Below are 15081 nucleotides of genomic sequence, written 5' to 3' on the forward strand. Positions count from 1 at the left end.
TTCGGTCAATGTTTTTAGCCAAAACCAAGAATCAAACCAACAAAGAAGAATTTTAATAGATATAGTTAAACCTTTTTCAGTGTTTTTGACCCATTCCTGGTTTTGGTTATGTGTAAACAAAGCCTCAAACTTATATGTAATAACTGTATAATGATGTATTCATTTATAACAAAAATGTCAATGTACAACTGTACTCTGCTTAAAAGGGGTTATCTGATGTTTTTTTGTTTCCAAATCATATACATTTGTAGATTGCTTCTATTTAAAAAATCTCAAGTCTTCCAGTCCTTATCAGCTGCTGGATGCCCTACAGGAAGTGGAGTTTACTTTCCTGTCTAGCACCGTGCTCTCTGCTGCCACCTCTGTCCATGACAGGAACTGTCCAGAGCAGTAGCAAATCTAATTTACAAATCTATATGTTGCAGTGAAATGATAGAATCAGGGATTTAATCAAATCACTAAGGTATTTGATCAAATCCTGGGAAATTATGAAATGACCGCGCCGTTCCATCATTTCCCCAGGGAATTGATCAAATCACTGACCCCTTTCAGGGAAATGATGGAATGAACTCTATCATTTCCCCCTGCAACATAGAATTCGCTTACCGTATCGCCTCTCTGCTCCCCCCGGCTTGTCCGCTCTGCTCCCCGTCCACCTCCGCCGCCTCTCTGCTTCCCGTTCCGCTTGTTTCCCCTGCTACACACCTCCTGCTCAACCAGCCTGTCCGTTCCACTCCCCATCCGCTCCGCCAAACACAGAGCCGGGCGACTCCTCAATCGTTCATTACGTCATTTCCCTGAAAGGGGTCAGGCATTTGATCAAATCCCTGGATTCTATCACTTCACTTCAACATATATAACTTTCTGTACCAGCTGATTTGAAGAAAAAAAAAAACTTCACCAGAGTTCACTTTTAAGAACTGATGTAAATTATAGGTCATGTGTACTGTATTGCACCCTGCAGGGCCGGTTCTGGGGTCTCTGCCGCCCCCGAGTGATGGCCGGCATCGCCCCCTCCGACGCCGCAGCCGGCCCGCGCTCTCCACTGTCTCCACATCCCGTCAGGTCCCGCGACGTCACCCTGCAGCTGTCACGGACCTCCAGGCTGTTGTGAGTGAGTGGGGTGATCGGGTCCCGCGGGGCGGACCCGCATGACCCGATCACCCCAGCACGTCCCCCACCGATCCCGGGCACTCACCACAGCCTGGAGGTCCGTGACAGCTGCAGGGTGACGTCGCGGGACCTGACAGGATGTGGAGAGCGCGGGCGACGGGACAGGTGAGCGGCCGCTGTCATTTTTGTTAAGTGATACTTAACAAAAATGACAGCAGGGGGGACATAATGCCGCCCCCCTGCCGGACCGCAAAATATGCCGCCTGAGGCGGAAGGCTCATTCCGCCTCATGGCAGAAGCGGGCCTGGCACCCTGTCACACTAAATGTGCAGTACAAATTGTTAAAGTCATAGGAGATTTATTAAACTGGTGTAAAGTAGAATTGTCTTAGTTTCCCCTAGCAACCAATCAGATTCCACTTTCTGTGAGGAATGAAAGGTGGAGGCTGATTGGTTGCTAGGGGCAACTAAGACAATTCTACTTTACACCAGTTTGATAAATCTCCCCCATAGTATGAATAATAATTTGTTCCAATCTTATTTCTTTTTAATTATTGATAACTATTGTGAGATTTATGTGACTAAAACCTTGGTCAGAAGAAGAATAGGATTAGTTTCAAATTTGACTCACTTGTTACTGGTTAAGCACAATGCTTATCCCATGTAGTCCCCTATCAAAGGAAAATATACATGTCCAGCAATGACTGTAATGTGGGGTATGCTGGGGCAAACCTTGCACCCATAGACAACTTTTTATCTGCCTAATGCATTTATATTGTAATAAAACAATTACAAATAAACAAGTACAAAGAGTATTTATAAAATGACTGTACAGAGTGTTTAGTATTATAACTAATGACAGCCCATAAATATTTGAGGGAATAAAACACATGTATAATCTGACATGTGCATATTACAGGAATATGGTGATTCATTTTCCTGCTATTGTGGGTTTGTCTAGTTGCCGCATCCCCCTGTTACATCTGTATGCAGTATGTGTGCACCAGCATGGTGACCTCCCTGTGATTGTAAGCAAGCCTTGAAGTTTATATGGGCCAATTGGTTCTTAATCGTCATCATATCCTTTGATTCCGAATTATGTTCCCATTTACAATATGCGTGAGTATTTCCATGTTCTCATATTTTATTCATTTCCTTCTCTGGACTTCCATTAGCCCTTTCCCTTTCTTTTTTTTTGTTGTACTGAAAAACATCCAGTCAAATTGAAATGTATTATTCCTCTCCTTCAGAAGCTCTCAGACAACAAAATTAATAGAAGCACCAGTGATTTATTCCTCAACAATGTATGTACATTAATGTAAAATTATTTCTTTCTGCAGATCCCACAATTGTGTAGTGGCTTGTCATTCTCTATTAGTGCACTTATATAATTCTAATTATATGCAGAAGAACAATATCTATAATTGTTCCTGTTCTGTTCATCATCAGCGAATAGGTACAAAACACATTTATACTCATTTATCCTAGAGAACAAAAGAATGTTAAACTATTATTATTATTATTATTATTATTATTATTGTTGTTGTTTTTGCTTTTGATATTTTTAGTACTTTAGAAATATTATCGCTCTGGATACTTGCTAAGCTACTTAAATACATTCGTTCGGATCATATGTTTGCCCTCAACTACCTCTTCAATTGTAATATACACCCTTGCTCTGATTATTATTATTATTATTATTATTATTATTATTATTATTATTATTATTATTATTTTTAATATCTTTAACTTCAATAAAACATTGAAATAAAAATTTTTTCAATATAATCGATTATTATTGGATTTACTTCTTACTTTTATACCTGTCTATATACCAAGGGAAAATACTGATATTATCTAATCCAAAATTGAAAAGGTTACGCAATAAAATAAAACTTAGTAAACTATTCTCTATTGTTTTATATATAAGACAACTATCTAATTTCATACATAAAGTTGGTAGGAAAAGAATTTCTTAGTTTAGTATTGTAAATTCTATCGGGTAGCGGGATCTATAAAACATGACTGAACTCAGCGTCTGCACAAACATCAGGAATAGCATTCTAAAAACATTTACATATAACAAATACATTTAGGTTAGTATGAGGGCAACAAAAAGCACAAGTGTATCTTTTAGTGTTGCTATGTTCGCACATTGGCAATACAGGTGAAAATGACATCAATATACCCATGTGTGTCACTGCTTGTTTGCCAGGTTTACCATGTGTATAATTGAAGAAATGTTTCCTATTCTAAATGTAGTTCTTCCCCATTGCTTTAGCAGAAAAGAAGCAAGTAATCTGCAGGACAGGGAATTTATTTACTGTATATATACTTTTATATTACATTTTTCAATCCAAAGAAACTCCGTTTTGAACCAACAAACTTTCTATGGACCTAGGAACTATCTCTGTTCTCTCTTTAGTCTTTTTTTCTTTATTGAAGACTTAGAGGATCTTCACCTAGTCTATATATTCTATTATTTATGTTACTATAGTTTCCTATAGTTTAGGCAGGTGAGATAACTTTCCCTTTCAAAAGTTTTAACCAACTGATAACATTGTAAGTAGTATTTGGATCAGTATCTACAAGCCAAATCCAGGAGTGGGTCCAAAATATGAGAGGTAACTCTTTTTATTAGATATTTCCACTCTTGTTGTCTTACAAATACTGATACAAAATACTGACTTCTGAAAGTAGCCATAGTCTCGAGCTCCATAAAGACTGTAGCGCAACTTTACACGTTTAACTCTTTAGTGACCACTCCAGCTCAGAGGAGGACAATAAGCTCTACTGAATTCATTTGGCCTCTAGCTATGACTCTACTATAAATCTGACTGACAATAGGGTTTCTCCTAATTTTCTTCACTGTAAAATTCCAACCTCAAAACAACGTCGTACAACAATTGCCCAAGGATTCATCAGGTAAAAATGGATATGTTTCTATAGGTACAGCTTCATGTCCCTACATGACACATGAGTGATAACTCATGGTCATCTATGATCTTCTCTGTGGTGGGTTGACTTCACCACAATGACATCACTACATCCAGGCACTAGAGATGGACATACTTATCAAAAAGACGACAACTGTAAGTAGGAGGAGCACGTAAAAATTATTCTTCACAATTATTTAACATGCAAATAGGGAAGAAATTAAATGGGCTGCAATGTGAATATTATACTTCTATACTTCCAGAGCTTTTACAACGTACAAAAATCATTTGTTTTAGATTGTGAGCTCTTAGGAGCTGGGTATTCCTTCCTTTTGATTCACTGTCAATGAATGTATTTTTTTTTTAAAATAATCTCCAGCTTGAGCCTTGTTCACACACTATACAAATAATGGGAATTCTGCCATGAACGGCCGTTGTTTAACGCTGCCTACGGCAGGAAGTAATGGTCTTGATCATTCATTACGGCCATCGGTAGCATTAAACAATGGCCATTCAGGGCAGAACGGCAATTGTTTGTACAGCGTGTGAACATAGCCTAAAGGGGTACACCAGGCATGCAGAGGTTTTTTTCCTATTTTGCTTGCATAGAAAATAATAAACAACACATATTCACTAAACACGCTTCCACGGGGATTCCCTTGTGACATCTTTAGGTCCCCAATGGAACACTCTAGCCACTATTTCCAAGACAGACTCAAAGATATCATAGAGGGGCCCAATGAGAGCATGCATTTTAGGTGAGTTAGTTCCCAATGCTCGACTGATCAAATATTTTGTGCTACGCTAAAATATTTCACTATATCACCTCTCACTCTGTAAAAAGATGATGTGCCACAGACAGCAATATATTTCAATGGCCAGTGAACAATACAGGGATCGTTTGTGCGGCCCAACATTGTGATTGATCATGCCTTCTGAAGGTACTGCAAATAAGCTCTCTCTGATCAGCACTTGTTTGCTTCTGTAGACCGCTCTATATCAGGCCGCGCAAAAGAACCTTTACTTTGTATTTTCCATTGTGAAATATATTGTGGAATAAAGATAATTATTTTCTTCAACAAGATCATATTTAAGACAATAGTGTACAGTATGTAATGTGCAGTGTGTAATGTGCTGTATGTAATGTGCTGTATGTAATGTGCTGTATGTGATGTGCAGTGTGTAATGTGCAGTGTGTAATGTACAGTGTGTAATGTGCAGTATGTAATGTACACTGTGTAATATACAGTATGTAATGTACACTGTGTAATGTGCAGGGGTGTAATGTGCTGTATGTAATGTGCTGTATGTGATGTGCAGTGTGTAAGTGCAGTGTGTAATGTGCAGTGTGTAATGTGCAGTATGTAATGTGCAGTGTGTAATATGCAGTATGTAATGTACACTGTGTAATGTGCAGGGGTGTAATGTGCCGTATGTAATGTGCAGTATGTAATGTACACTGTGTAATATGCAGTATGTAATGTACACTGTGTAATGTGCAGGGGTGTAATGTGCCGTATGTAATGTGCAGTGTGTAATGTACACTGTGTAATATGCAGTATGTAATGTACACTGTGTAATGTGCCGTATGTAATGTGCAGGGTGTAATGTACACTGTGTAATATGCAGTATGTAATGTACACTGTGTAATGTGCAGGGGTGTAATGTGCCGTATGTAATGTGCAGTGTGTAATGTACACTGTGTAATATGCAGTATGTAATGTACACTGTGTAATGTGCCGTATGTAATGTGCAGGGTGTAATGTACACTGTGTAATATGCAGTATGTAATGTACACTGTGTAATGTGCAGGGGTGTAATGTGCCGTATGTAATGTGCAGTGTGTAATGTACACTGTGTAATATGCAGTATGTAATGTACACTGTGTAATGTGCAGTGTGTAATGTACACTGTGTAATATGCAGTATGTAATGTACACTGTGTAATGTGCAGGGGTGTAATGTGCCGTATGTAATGTGCAGGGTGTAATGTACACTGTGTAATATGCAGTATGTAATGTACACTGTGTAATGTGCAGGGGTGTAATGTGCCGTATGTAATGTGCAGGGTGTAATTTGCAGGGTATAATGTGAAGGGTGTGATGTGCTTGGGTTCACCTACTGAAAATAACTGTCCCTAAAAAGTATAATATAATTATGTACTAAAATACTGTGGCAGATTTACTATTGCAAACATGGTTTAATTCACAATAAATAAATAAATAATAACTTGTCCCACTTTTAGGTTTCTGAGCCACCTTTTAACAAGATTTAAAGCATAATGCATTTCCACAGCCTTAAACCCATGAGGGTTATATTATACTTACCACTCTGTTCTTTCAGCTTCACTATTGATACTTAGCCAATCATTGTGTAATGTGCCGTACATAATGTACTATTGCAAACATGGTGTAATTTGCAAGCAATAAAAGCATTCCTTGTGCCACATTTATTATGTTTTACACAAGTTTTGTGGCTTATTGAGAAGTGGATGTGGCTTCTGTGAAAGTGTGTGACAGAAGTATGACAAAAAAAAAAAGCCTTTCAATTTTGACAACTTATTCTGATTCTGTAATGTACGCCTACTAATAGTTAATATAAACTTAAACTTACACAATCTACAGATAAGACACATTTATCAGCCTGAACCACTGTGATATACTTCTAGGGGAGGGTTCACAGATGCTTCTAAGGGAGGGTTCACAGAGCTTAACAAAAAAAAATACTTTTTTGTTTTGTTTTTAAAGCCAAAGCCAGAAATGAATTCAAAAGTAATAAATATATATATATATAAAGTAAGAAACTATATTTTTCTGGATCCACTACTAATTTAGGCTAAAATAAAGTTGAAGTTATAGAAACCTACCAACTCCCAATTTTCTGTAATTTAGAGTAGTTTTAGTGTATTAAAGCTTATTGATTGAGCCATTCTTGGAAATAATGCACCAACTGGTGTGCCATGTTAGCCGTCCATACACTCATTACTTCTTTGGGACATTGTATCATTTTCTACAAAACCCATATTCAATACTCCCGTATCTCCTCTAACACATCTTCCTCAGCATTTCAACACTGGGCCTACAATAGACTTTAGCATGTCACTGTCATACAATTGAAGGAATACTTCACCTTTACTAAATCTTCAATCTAATACAATATTCAGATACCTAATTTTTCAAAAATTTCTAACATCCCTACTGAAAAATACTAGTCAATCTTTACCCCTCATCTCCTTCGGATTTTTCACCCATATTTGGTCTAAGTTTTATTTATGAACCAGTGTTCAACAGGCAAATATTTTTTAGATGCCACTTTTTATTAATCATCCTGTTTTGAGTATTTAGTCAAAGGTTCGCATAATCCGAGATTGGAGCTTAATTTATCATTTGCACAAACAGGTGCAGATCTACGTCTGGTCAGTACCAGGTGAATATGCTTGCGCAATTTTTGCATTTTTGTGACTTTTTCTGCGACTTTTAGATACTTAGATACATTCACTATGGCAGTGCTACATTTTTTTAAATCAGTCACAAGATAATAGAACAAAATATACACCAAACCCCATTAGAAAAGTCATGCAAATTAGACTCCTTAGTAAATGTCCCCATAATCTATTTTTACTGCTAAATGGGTGGAAGACTTTAATTGCAAATTACCTAACACCCAATGGCTGAAAATACGGGAGAATGCTGCTAAAAGTGTTTAATTCTCTTATGTTAGAATTTTCCTGTAAAGTATTATAACAATGGTATCCAGTTCCCAACAGGCTAGCCCACACAATTCCAATTATTCTTGTTTTAGAGGTTGTACACTCCAAACTCCGGGGGATATATATCCCGTTTGGTGGCAATGTCCCATAGTCTTTAGATTCTGGACCCAAATTTACAATCTAATTTATTCAATTCTAGGCTATGCCCTAAAAACCCTAGTGAGGCCCTACTAAATGTCCCTATAGAAAGGGTTACGTGATACTGCCCAAACTCTACTCTTTTATATTCCTAGTTGGTAAGCAGACAATAGCAAAAGCATGAAGGCAGGATACGCTGGACTCAGACTAGACTACTATATGATTAATGAAAGACTGACAGACCTGTCAAGTGGAATCCCGAAAAGTATGACAACTTATGAACAGATTTGGACACACTGCAAACGTACAACTCTCCGACCCTTCATACTTTATATGCCGCTCTACACTGATACCCTCCTCTCCCCATTAGTGTCTAGTCTCGTCTTATTACTAACTTTTTTTGGGGGGGGGGGGCAGTTTTATTTTAGATTTATAACACTATTCACAATATCCTTAAAATACGTCAACTTATTACAACTTATAACGGTGATCACAACTCCTGTATAGCTTGGATTGTTTAAAGTTAAAGTATTGTTTCATGTTGAAAATCTCAAGAAAAAAAAGCTAATGTTAAAAAAATAAAATTAAATAATAAAAATCGAAAATAAATTTTCTACTGAGGTTACATAGGGACCTGTTGCAGCATGACACTCCAATGTACACTGGGAAGTAAATGCCGTAGTGCAGACATGTACACAGCCGTCCATGCATTATGGGGATTCTGTGGATACAACTGTCAATCAACAGTTAACGCTGGAGTGTCATGCTGCAACAGGTCACCATATAACCCCAGCCTTTTACATTTCCTCGGTTACAGATCCACTCCTGCTTTGACAGTGGTGAAACCGCTAAATTCCCAGGGTAACACCAGAGGAGGGACACATTTTTATGGGCTTTAGTTTCGATTTCATTATATCTTTTACATCGCAGAACATGACGAGCATTTGATTTTTACATAATACATGCTCAAGGTAAAGTCCTGGAAACATGGCTACGGCCAATAAAATAAAGATGGAGCAGGTACTGGAGTTGACATTAATAATGCAATTTTTTAGTTATATAGTGGCAACATACTCTACAATGTTGTACAATGCATGTTACATGGTTGCAAATATAAACTTTAAAGCTAGATTCACACTCTGTAAAAACGACGACCGTCTTTCATAATGATGGCCATCATTGCACACAAGTTAACGGCCGTTGTTATAAAAGACGGCCGTCATTTTTACATAGTGGGAACCTAGCCTGACAGTAGTTAAAATAAACACCATGCAGGAGGAGAAGCAAACATGCGCAGTTATTTTACATATAAATGAACTTATATGTATAGCACTTTACATAGTCCATCTCGTCTCATATTTCCTTTCTTATTATATCAGGATACATATTTTTCTTATGATAGATTTCTAATTTACTCATTTATATCTCAACACACATATAAAATTGTAGCATGAAAATCCAGCTAAAGAATAATAAATGCTCAAGAATAATACGGCCATGGTTCTGCATTCGCTTTACACTCATAAGTCCAAACTCAAATGGCTGGTCTAATGATTTGAAGAATCAGCATTCGAAATCCCTATGATAGATCCCTACAATGCTGTCAATTCAAGTCATAAGTCCCTCAGCTGGCCTGAGAGTTGTGGGTGTAATACAGACAATAACAATGTGCCTGTATAATGCGTAGGTGCCTGTATTATGAAACTGGCCTAAAGCTGAATACGGCCACAGGAGTCACTCTTTATTGTGTGGTATAGAATAAATATAGCTGGTAAACATCTTATAGCTAGGGCCATGTTTTAAATATAATTTGTTATTATGTAAAAGATAGATAAAATATTATCCATTGACAGATCTCATACATTTCTATATATTCTAATGTATGTTTGTATTAGTTCATTAAAAAAAATCATATTTTATCGAAAAACTATAGAAAAGCATGTTTTTTGTAGCTTTCTTCCTGATATTTTTCGTTGTCATTTTTTTTCTACCGAAATAATTGTGGCCAAATATTATTTGTTTATTTTTACAGCATTTTTTCTGTGTGTTTATTTTTTCTGTTTTTTTTTTGCTATTTCGTGTGGCTTTTCCATAGGGCTTCAAAAACAGTAGAAAATGCATGTCACAAATTTATGAAAAAATGCATATAAAAAAAATAAATAAAACTTTTTTAAAAATTCCCAGAATAAGGAAGCGTAAAAGAAAAAAAAAAAAACTTTGGTGAGAACACACAATCAGGTTGCGTTAAAGTTGCATTGCGGTTCATAACTGCAGATCACGTCAGCTTCAAATTGTAAGTAAAGAAAGAATTTCACTGCAGTATCGGAAACTAAAATGTAACCTGGTCTTGTGTTTCCACCCTATTTTTATGCTTCCGTTGTCCACTAAATTTCAATCAGTTGCACAAAAAAATGAAATATACATCAAACCAGCAAGAAACACTAATGTGTTAATGCGCCAAACTACTAAAGGAAGTCTGCAACTTATAAGAAGCAATTACACATACAGGTCAGGGTGTTAGAGAAGGAATGACTTTGTACATAACTTTTATTCTACAGACAATAAACTGGAGAAATTCTCTTACCAGGTATAGATATTGTCTGTTCTTTCATAGGGGCGGAATGGACCAACCCATTGATCTGGAGATCTATACAGGAAAAAAATATACAGCACAATTCAAATACATACATAGATCAGCTTGTTTTAATTGTTTCTAATAATCCTGATACTTGAAGGTTACCCCTGCAGTAAAGCAGATTTTGATATAAAATAGTATACCATCATATTGAGGTGAATTTAGTGACACCTCAGTTGCCATACCTGACCTCACATGTATGTAAATAGATAAGGAATGCCTCAGATCTGACCTGGGTCTCTGATCTTTTGAGCCCCCAGAGCTTCTTTTCTAAGCCATTTGGAACAATTGCAGATTGAAGACTGATGTCACACACACACATAGCCCACTGACATTTGAGGTCCTGTACTAGTATCACACTGACATTAGGGGTCTTACACCAGTAGGGGACCTTCAGCAATGATACCATAGGGGTATCATTGGCTAACAGTAGGGACAGTAGGGATCCTGCCTAAATTGCTAACAGTAGAGATAATAGGGGGTCATGCACTAATGACCTAAAATATTGGGGGTCATGAAACAATGACCTAAAATATTGGGGGTCATGCATCAATGACAGACTGACCTGAGGGATCCCTTAGCAATGACCCCATAATATTAAAGCCCAGGCCCCATTGACAGCTGATGAGCAGAATCCCTATCACATGTCATCTGCTTTAAACAGAAGAAAAACACCAATTCTGACTACATCTGGAGGTAAATGCAGCCTCTAGAATGTAACAAAGAATAACCTGATCCCACTAATTGACAATATGCTTCCCTCTCTCTATAGACACCTGAGGTATCTGCCTGTGTAGCTGCCTGCACCTGTCTGTCTGCAAATCAGATGGGCGTAAAAGAGGTGCATCTGTATTGCCATGTGGCAGGCAGGGGACTCCTTCCAGCACATTAAGGTGATGAGAGCTCTGACTTCAGAGACAGCCTGTGTACACAGCAGGCTTCTTGTTACATCAGCAGCACAAACCCTCTGCACAATCTTACGGTTTCTTGGAATGTTGTTTATTTAAAGAGAAGAGTCCCTTTAAGAGAGTGGAGGCAGCCAGCAGCGACCTCAGGGCACTCACCTCTGCCTTAGGACAGCACCACCCTTAACCCTTACCTTGCCTGGCCACATCCTAGCTGGCTTACATCAAATAAATCAACTATTTCACTAGTAGATTCATGAGCATCTTAAAGTGCAAAACCCCCAAATCAATGCAGGAACCAAAAATTCCTGCATTGATATAATAATGTCCAGATAGGATAAGAGGGGGAGAAGCCTCTGCTGAGCAATGTCTGCCTCTTGTCTTTTGTCCTAGAGGTATGTCATATGTTCAGTGTCTTCCAAAGCTGGCATTCCCCCTCCCTCCTCCTGTGATGGATTCCCTGTCTGCACTACCATATACATTATATGGGCTAATAAATCTGTAGTGTCTATGTCTGAGGCTGGCCACAACAATTAGCACATATGGTCTAAGTAGATGATAGTTTAGTGAGCAATAAAGCAATTCTCCCTTTGCCACGACTGACAGTCCTTCTAACTAAACTCCAACCAGCACTTCATTGGAAAAGTCATTTTATCTCCATTGTCTCCAATTAGTCTTGCTGAACTACTACACCCAGCTGGTTACATTGCAGCTAATAGAAACTAGATGGCACTGAAAACATAAAAAAGGCAACTTTAGCTGAAAAGAATAAATAGAAAATAAACTCAATGTCATAATTAAAAGAAATAATAATAAAAAAAATGGGAAATAACTGCATATTGAACAAGCATAAAGAGTGAACTCCTGGGGTTTCCTGTGTGTATCAGACGTATAAAAGCTGCTCAGAAAGAATATATAAAACCGATAAGATTATTTCTACAATATACTGTGTGAACAGAGTCACAAGGAGTCAATAGATGCCAGACTTGGATTATTACTATTAGCATAAAGAGGGGCAAGATCGGTGCCCATGACCTGCCTATTATATTACCTGCCATTCACTCAAACGATTGGGGGGGAAAAAAACTAAAGACATAGAATAGATTGTGTTGGAAAGCTTAAGTTGTGGTTTGTCACCTTAGCAGCAAAGTAAACTTTTCCAGGAATTTTTACAGCTTCCCAGGACAAAACCTACAGCCCTCGTGTAGACTTTTACCATCAACTTGTGAACCTAGAAAAGAAGAAGAACATTAGTTATCCTCCTAGCTGGAGTGTTATAAAGGGAGCTAATAGAAGAAAATTCTAATATTATATTTATTTGATGTACTAATTATATTTATACGAGAAATGACTGATACATATGTGAATATATATATATATATATATATACTGGTCTTTTCACAATGTTGATGCATTGTCGGTGTGCAGAGAATAGGGCATCTTAGTGGGCTGCAGACTTTTTTTTCTTCTATTAAGAGCGATTAGATGGTGTCTATTCAGAGCTGCTGATCCAGAGAGAAAATGGGAGTACTTGAAAGGAGACTTCAAGTGACCTTCTCGTCTCTTTCACACCAACCTGAGCTTAGAATAGCCCAGGGATCTTACAATAGACCTCTCCATGTCACCCTCGCAGCGTCCAGCTGAAGGGTTAACACCACAACTTTCACACACCCTCAGTGGCTACAAGCTGGGGCAGATATAGGGGGGGGGGGGGGGGGCAGAGACCTGTTGGGACACTTCAAGCTGTTTAGGAGCTCACTGGTTCTGGTAAATTAGCCACACTTTCCTCCCCCCATAGAGAGAGAAGACCACTTCACACAAAGCTGGAGGTATATTTATTGTATGGAACCAGAGAGAGGAAAATCGCTGCACTTTGCTCTGCAACCATTTGGGATAATTGAGATATTACATTGGGATCAGATGCAAGTTCCAGCAAATCATCCTCAAACCTAAACTCAAGATTTGTGTAAAGAGGAAAAAAAAAGAGAATTTATTTATAATCTGAAAATAGTAGGAAAAATATTTGGGATAGAAGATAGATAGATAGATAGATAGATAGATAGATAGATAATAAAGAAATAGATAGATGGATAGATAGATAGATAGATAGATAGATAGATAGATAGATAGATAATAAAGAGATAGATAGATAGATAGATAGATAGATAATAAAGAAATAGATAGATGGATAGATAGATAGATAGATAGATAATAAAGAGATAGATAGATGGATAGATAGATAGATAGATAGATAGTAGATAGATAGATAGATAGATAGATAGATAGGAGATAGATAGATAATACAGAGAGAGAGAGATAGATAGATAGATAGATAGATAGATAGATAGATAGATAGTAGATAGATAGATAGATAGTAGATAGATAGATAGATAATACAGAGAGAGAGAGAGATAGATAGATAGATAGATAGATAGATAGATAGATAGTAGATAGATAGATAATACAGAGAGAGATAGATAGATAGATAGATAGATAGATAGATAGATAGATAGATAGATAATAGATAGATAATACAGAGAGAGATAGATAGATAGATAGATAGATAGATAGATAGATAGATAGATAGATAGATAGATAGATAGATCAGGTTTAGTATAGGTTTTGTCGTATTATGCCAGTATATATCCATACATATACAATAACACACGTATTACATTATTTATAATGATGTATTAGCACAGAGGGTCAATTTTTCTTTCATAGATAATAGTCGTATATTCATATTGTAACATATCCTTTTCCCATTGTCTTTATAAAGGTAACTTTCCATTGGTTGAGCACATTTCCATTTTATTTTACTATTTCCACTAGATATACTTAAAAAACACCGAAATGTAGAAAATGTTTAAGAATCCTTTGTCTCTGTTTTTTATGTTTAGATTTATTATTAAGATTAGAAGTATTGGTTACCACTTTATTTGGATGAGAATGTAACTTTAGTATTAGATTCTTTTTCTGCTCTGTGCTGAAGTAAACGTCAGGCTTTATTAGTTCTAGGATAATATGGCTAAAGCAAAGCTAGAGAGGGGAAAATGTCAAAGGTTGTAGTTTCTTATATATAAAATATATTAAGTATTATACTCAGTGTTGTATATTAATTTACTACTATTTAATTTAAAAGGGGAATATTTAGAATAATAATAATAAATTGGACAGGTTTTCTCAATGTAACAAAATAAAGTAAAATAAAAATAAAAAAGAAAAATCCCCTTACCTTGCTGTGTTTTTCGTATTAGTAATAATGCACTATGGAAGCATGTGTCTATATCAGTCCTGCAAAGAAGACAGATTTATAACCTAACATTGTGTGGATTAATAGATTAAGCATCATTTAAAAAAAAAAAATAAAAAGGTGTTCTTTCTCTCTTTCTTTTCACCCACAATAAAAACATAAAATATAACATTTATTTTATATTATTGAGGCAGTTATACAATTTCATCTATACTGAGTAAATGCAATAGAATATACAATATAAGTATATATTATATCACTAGTGTCAGCATTTGCTAGGTAATTCCATTATCACTACATTGAGCTGACTTGTATTATCATAGTATGAGGGATTCGTATAATAATTGATACAAGTCTCTCCATAGCAGGGTCCTCACTGGATGCAATATGATGG

General features: G+C 36.7%; 1 long non-coding RNA gene across 1 annotated transcript in view; it reads right to left on the bottom strand.

The window, feature by feature from the left end:
* The window catches only part of LOC138787383 (uncharacterized), a 29034-nt gene extending 18491 nt beyond the window's left edge, over positions 1–10543 (bottom strand). Inside the window, exon 1 of the long non-coding RNA XR_011362363.1 lies at positions 10479–10543. This is a non-coding gene — a long non-coding RNA (uncharacterized lncRNA). The remainder of the gene's footprint in view (positions 1–10478) is intronic.
* Positions 10544–15081: the final 4538 nt, after the last annotated feature.

The sequence above is a fragment of the Dendropsophus ebraccatus genome, chromosome 3 (assembly GCF_027789765.1).
Source record: "Dendropsophus ebraccatus isolate aDenEbr1 chromosome 3, aDenEbr1.pat, whole genome shotgun sequence".
NCBI lineage: Eukaryota > Metazoa > Chordata > Amphibia > Anura > Hylidae > Dendropsophus > Dendropsophus ebraccatus.